Below are 6,744 nucleotides of genomic sequence, written 5' to 3' on the forward strand. Positions count from 1 at the left end.
TGTTACTGGAGGTACACATGGGACAATAATACATTATATTTTATATTTATTTACTGGAATGTGGCGTATATTGGATCGAGTACTGGTGTATATACTCTTTTTGTTCCGGTTTTATAGTATAATGGCACAGATATACAATATGTAGTGAGTCTTTTTCCGTGTTTATTAAATCTCATATTTTATTAAATAGTAATGTTTGTTTGGATAATGAAAACTTAATAGTGTGACTCTACAAAAATGTTTATTATCGGGGTGAAGATGTTTTGAACATGATCAGTAATCAAATCCAAACAAACATTAGCGCTGCCGGCAATGTGAACATACAACCAGGTGGGCTGGAGGATCTCTCCCATTCTTTACTACATAAAAATTACTTACCAGGTTAAAAAAAGTGTGCAGAGGACCACTAGTAAGTTGTAAACCAGAGCAGCACTTGTGGTTTTGCTGACCTAAAGTCAGTATTTATTAAGAAAATGTAAAAATAAATAAAGTAGAAAACTGAATGCTGAGGCAGTTCGTCATGGCAACGTGTAAACAGTGGGAGCAGCTGACTGCTGTCTCAGTGAGAGATTTCATGCTGAACGGCATCCTGGGTTGTCCGAGGCGGCGTATAGGCATATAATAATAATGCAGGGAATCCGTTTAATGCCTATATGCCGGCTCTGACAACCCAGGCCATGACGTTGCCATGACTACCTGCCTCAGCATTCGGTTTTCTACTTGATTTATTTTTAAATGTTTTAATAAATACTGACTTTAGGTTAGCAACACCACAACTGCTGCTCTGGTTTACAACTTACTAGTGTTCCTCTGCACACTTTTTTTTAACCTGGTAAGTAATTGTTATGTAACTGTGACCTGTGTCTGCAACACTTTGACACCACTTTATCCACCATTTTAACTGCATTTGTCTGTGTGTACATATAGCTGCCTGTTCTATGGGCTGGCACTAGGACCTGATGAAGGCTCTGGTTCGGAGCTGAAACGCCTTGTCCGTTATTTCCCATTAAACACCGCCATCTATACTTGGAAGTCTGTTTGTGATGTTTTTCAGCGCTACAATGGCCCTGTTTTTTCTTCCTACAGCTTACATCTGTATTACGGCCGTTACTCACAGATCCGGCACCAGGGAAAGCAGCAGCTTGCATCATTTTACCTATTCACAGAGTTGAGCCTGCTCAGCACAACCTGACCAGGTGAGCAGTTCAACTTTATTTTATGCTCATCCAAAGCCACTAAGGTTCCACGCTATGGAGCGCCATCTTTTTCTCTTTTAATCCTCAGTTCCTACCAGATATCAGACTTGAGTCATTCTCACACTCATTAATAGCGTGCTTATTATAGTTTGTCACACTCACTATCATTTTTATTTATTTTAAATTTTTCTGTTTTAAATCTCATTAGACAATAACACTGGGAGTAAATTTATCGTATATATGGAGTTGAGCACATGCGCCATATTTGTGATGTATGTGGTTGCCATTTATTCAATGTATTCCTCATATCTGAATATTCAGGATCGTGCTTTAAAGGTTTTTTTTTTCCAACTTTAGACATTTATAGCAAATTCACCAAACATAAATGTCTGATAGGTTGGGGGTATCTAAATGGAGACTAAATAGGAAGGTAACTGAACATAACTGTGGCTCTCTCTATTGAAGTCTATGGAAGTAACAGAAACAGTAGAGCATTCTGAAAGTGAATGTCCACCCTTCCATATCATTAGTTTTAATCTAATTATGTGATAATTAATTTCTTATTATTTAATCATAGTCTTGTTTTTCTGATACAGAGCTCCAAATACCCTGTATAGGCATAGGAGGGAAATTTAGACTGAGATTTCATACGCCAGTCTTACTAGGAAACAAGCTGCAGTAAGATGCAACAAATTTATTAAGAGGTGCACGCCTCTTAAGGCATGTGTTGCATCTTCGGCTGTTCATGCGCAAATTAGTGAAATCTATGGCAGCCAGAAGCTGGCGTAGATTTCCACTTTATATTACGCCAGTTTCTGTGGTAAATTATAGTGATTGCGATGAGCCATAAATGGCCCCTCCCCCTTCCGGTGAGCCCCTTCAACTTTTTAGAAGTTGGACTAAAAGTTGATAAATTCCCCTCAAAGACTTAAAAACATTCTGGCTGCCTGCAGCCACCACTAGAGGGAGCTTGGGAGCTTATTGCATACTGTTATACATAAACTCAATTATAAAATAATATGAACTAAATTCCTAAGCTCCCCCTAGTAGTGGCTGCAGGCAGTCAGAATGTAATATTTTGTATCTGTCCAGGTCTTTTCTCAGTATCAGAAAAATGAAGCTCTGACATCTATAACAATATATCAAGAAATTAAACAGAATTGAAGACCTAAAAACAACATGGTGTTAGAAGTTGGACATTCACTTTAAACCTCAGTCCCACTAGCCAACTATAAAAGGAGGACAACATCACCACTAAATAGTGACATGTAAATGGATCCTTTATTTGCCCATGTTCATTTTTTTCTTTAGAAGTATATAGTGCTAAAGAGTCAAGCTATTGATACGTTTTTTCTATTTTCTTTACCTGCTGGTATTGTTTATTATGCTGGATTATTTACTATTGCACTGTTTTGCTTTGCTTTGTCACTGTCTTTGGGCCTGTTCACATCAGCGTTGGTTTCCGTTCATGGGTTCCATTACAGCTTTCCGTCGGAAGAACTCATGAATGGAAAGCCAAACGGAAACCGAAGCTTCCGTTTGCATTACCATTGATTTCAACAATTGATTTAATTGATTTCAATTGCAAATGATTTCTGTTTGCTATTGTTTCCGCTAAAAAGGAAACGTGAAACCTTACGGAATGGAAACAAATGGAACCCATGAATGGAAACCAACGCTGATGTGAACACAATCTTTCTCTATAAAAATATCATAAAACTGGTTATGCATTGCAGTGTTTGAGCGCTGTCAGTGGAGTCTTTCTCCAATCTGTTGTTCTTTTTTCTACCTTTATCAGAAATATTCAATGTAAGTGCTAAGCATTCATACATTTATGGGACTGTTTGGGTGTTAATGACCATCATGTATTTATGCAAAAATGCATTAATATCTCTTAAGCATTTCCAGAAGCCACAATAAGATCCATCATAAGAAAGTAGCAAAAAGCTGCTGGCAGACCGCTAACTTCATCTGTCATTTAGCCTCGCTCAGCTGTTGCAGATGCTTTGTGATCAATCATTTTTTTAATTCCATTTCTCAGGAAATAGAAAACGCTTCAAGAAGAATGTAAGTACTCAAAGGTACTAGGAGGAAGATTTGGGAATATGGTGGTTTCTTGAAACAACATTATTACTTAGAGTAATATGTATTGTGCTGTCAGTATGTCAAAATGATTCCTCATGAAGTTCTTCATTGGTTTAAATTAAACAATTACAATGTATCATTTTTCACAGGCATGCAAATATTTTCTTAAATTTAACAAAACTATTAATAAAGTTTATTTCTCTTGCTTTCTCTGATATAAACCACCTCAGCTTTTGATTGATCTCTACTGTGCTATCTTAGTGCCACTTAGTTTTAGACATGCGTTTCATGTCATAAAACAGATTTTTGGTGGATTCTACTTTTACAGATTACAGATTTTTGGTGAATCCACACATTTATTTATTAGGGATCTGCATAAATAGTAACCACAATTGGTACAGTATATTTTCATTCAAGTAGCATATACCTTTTGTTGCTACCACCTTTTGGATTTTGTTTTAGAAACCTTTGTTGTATGATGATATCATAGGTTTTCCCTTGTGAAATTATTAGTGAGAGATGCTGCAAGGACATGCATGGTCTATATTTTTCCAGCATTCTTCTACATAAACATGATTGATAGTAGTGATCTATTAACCAGAATTCTATTTATTTCCAATTGTTTATATAGTTCTCACAATCTAGTCTCTATACGTCACTCAAAAATGCCTAAAGGTTCTTTTAGACAGCCCGATACTGGCATTGAAAATAAGCGCCGATCGACGATGCAGCACATTGATCGGCACTTGTTTGATCCATTCACAAGGAGCAAGCATTGGTAATAGATAGGGGCGAATAATCACTTCTATGATCGCTCGCCCCCATTCATTTGCATCATGTTGGCAGCATATCTCCCTGTTTACACAGGGAGACGTGCTGCCGACCAGTGATAATTTTTTGGTTTGCAAAAAATGTGCGATCAGCTAATAAACGAGCGTTTTCTCTTTCATCGGCTGATCGCTACCCTGTTTACACAGGGCGGTGATTGGAAACGAGCATTCCTACGAACGCTTGTTCACGATCATTGGCCCGTGTAAAAGGGCCTTAACCACTTCCTGACCAGGGGCTTTACCCCCCTTCCTGACTAGGCCCATTTTCAATTATTCTTATATTACTCTTCCAACCTACATGTATTTGGTCTTATCTATCTATCTATCTATCTATCTATCTATCTATCTATCTATCTATCTATCTATCTATCTATCTATCTATCTATCTATCTATCTATCTATCTATCTATCTATCTCTGCATCTATCTATCTGTATCTGCATCTATCTATCTATCTATCTATCTATCTATCTATCTATCTATCTATCTATCTATCTATCTATCTATCTATCTATCTATCTATCTATCTATCTATCTATCTATCTATCTCATATCTATCTATCTATCTATCTATCTATCTATCTATCTATCTATCTATCTATCTATCTATCTATCTATCTATCTATCTATCTCATATCTATCTATCTATCTATCTATCTATCTATCTATCTATCTATCTATCTATCTATCTATCTATCTATCTATCTATCTATCTATCTATCTATCTATCTATCTATCTGTGTCATCCATTTGGTAGCATAAAATCTACTGACAGACTCCCTTTACGAACCAAGCCATTTTTGACTTCCAGGTCCACATTTTTTGGCGGGTTTTTGCCTTAACCAGTTTTATACGATTTTTTGTGTAGGATGAGTTGTAGATATTTTAGGGATTATTTTGGGGTATAATTTAACGTTTAATTTCTATTCATTTGTTATAATGGCAGATTGCATAGAAAAAGCAATTCTGCCATTTACTTTTTTGATTTTACGCTGTACATATATGTGTAGGTTCATTTTTTTTTATTTAAGCAATGTTTTGCTTAATTTTATTTATCATTTTGTTTTAGTGCCACCAAAGGACTTTAATTTATTATTATTTTTATTTTTAACTATAATGTTTTAAAATATCTGTATTTTTCAGTATATTATTGCCTGGGCATAAAAAATGCACACTTATCTTTTAGGGCATACCTATGGGTATGCCCTAACAGGGAACACAGCTATACAGCCCTGGGTGCCTTATTTCGACCCCAGGCTGCCAATTTAAAAGCATCAGCCCTGGCGATCACAATACAGGGGTTTTGATGATGATGGTGGAACAAAGGGAGCCTCCCCCCCTTTGTTGTTACTACTTAGGTTCCATGCTCAGTATGTATCGATAGCGAAGTCTAAGGGTTTAAACAGCCAGGACCGGATGATTTTTTGAGCCCAACCACTTCATATGTCTTCCCACTGTTAATTGGGTTTGCACAACTGCAGTGTCTGCGCCATCCTACTGATGCAACTGTAAGTCATGGAGCTTCTGGGCAAGGCAATCTGTGACTTACATTTCGCCATATAGCCCTGAGGGTCTAATCATATTTTTGCCCATATTTTTTCTCAATGTATATAAAAAAAAAATGTATTAGTATTATTTTGATACCATACATACACTTATAGTAAACCTGGAATCTGACAAAATTTCTTTTTTTTTTTTTTTTTGCAGAATACGTGCGGTGACAAGCTGTGCACACAATGGTATATAGTAAACATATTGCAGTAATTGCCATAGTGAATAGCCGGAAATCTACAAGATATAATATGTTTTGTAAACATAAACCACTCTATCTTATAGGAACATCACTCAGCAAAACGCAAGGCAATGAAGATTGCAGAAGACGTCCAACTACTAATACTGTATTATTATCTGAGAGTTATAGTTTATCACAGTAGATCAGTCTATGCAGGATGACCGTTTTGACATTGACATTTTTTTACAACATGATTTCTTCTTAATGCTCATTTACCGTCCTTGTCCTGATAACTGGATTCCTCCATGGAAGCTGCGGTTCACAGGTGGCATTCCAAGGCTGGTGTAATGAAATAATAAATCTCTGCCAATGAAGCAGTGATTTATGTGAGATAGCTGGATAGGTGGCAGAAATATGAGAATATACTTTTTTTTTCTTCTACAATTCTTTGTTCGATTTTAGAATGCAAATAATTGAACGGGAATTAAATTACATTATATTATTATTTGTGCATTAATAGGATTCCACTGTGAAAACAATCCATTATACTAGTCACCTGATTAATGCATGGAGTGTATTACCTTCAGCAGTTCTAATATTAAATCATTGCTGTGCTAATTTTAGGTTGTTTTTTTTTTATGACAAAGGCTAATAAATTCCCAATGTTATGTGAGATTGGCTAAGAGAGCCATTTTTATTTACTGTACAATAAATCTGCTATATATCTTTTTTAACTATTAAAAATCATGCTTAGCTGTTTTTTCATACAGTTATACAGCAGTCCCTCAGGGTGCTATGGCCTCAGATTACAATATTTTCAACTCACAGTGGTCTATACTGTGGCATCAGACAGTAAAAACATTCAATTTACAATATATGTGTTGTACTGCTACGTGTATGTT

At 36.0% G+C, this 6,744-nt stretch overlaps 1 long non-coding RNA gene across 1 annotated transcript; it reads left to right on the plus strand.

Annotated features, from left to right (window-relative positions):
* The first annotated feature begins 583 nt into the window (after positions 1-583).
* Positions 584-6,486, plus strand: LOC142761308 (uncharacterized). Its single transcript, XR_012883602.1, has 5 exons — positions 584-832; positions 1,087-1,196; positions 3,238-3,263; positions 5,818-5,849; positions 5,947-6,486. It is a non-coding gene; the product is annotated as an uncharacterized LOC142761308 (long non-coding RNA).
* Positions 6,487-6,744: the final 258 nt, after the last annotated feature.

The sequence above is a fragment of the Rhinoderma darwinii genome, chromosome 4 (genome assembly GCF_050947455.1).
Source record: "Rhinoderma darwinii isolate aRhiDar2 chromosome 4, aRhiDar2.hap1, whole genome shotgun sequence".
NCBI lineage: Eukaryota > Metazoa > Chordata > Amphibia > Anura > Rhinodermatidae > Rhinoderma > Rhinoderma darwinii.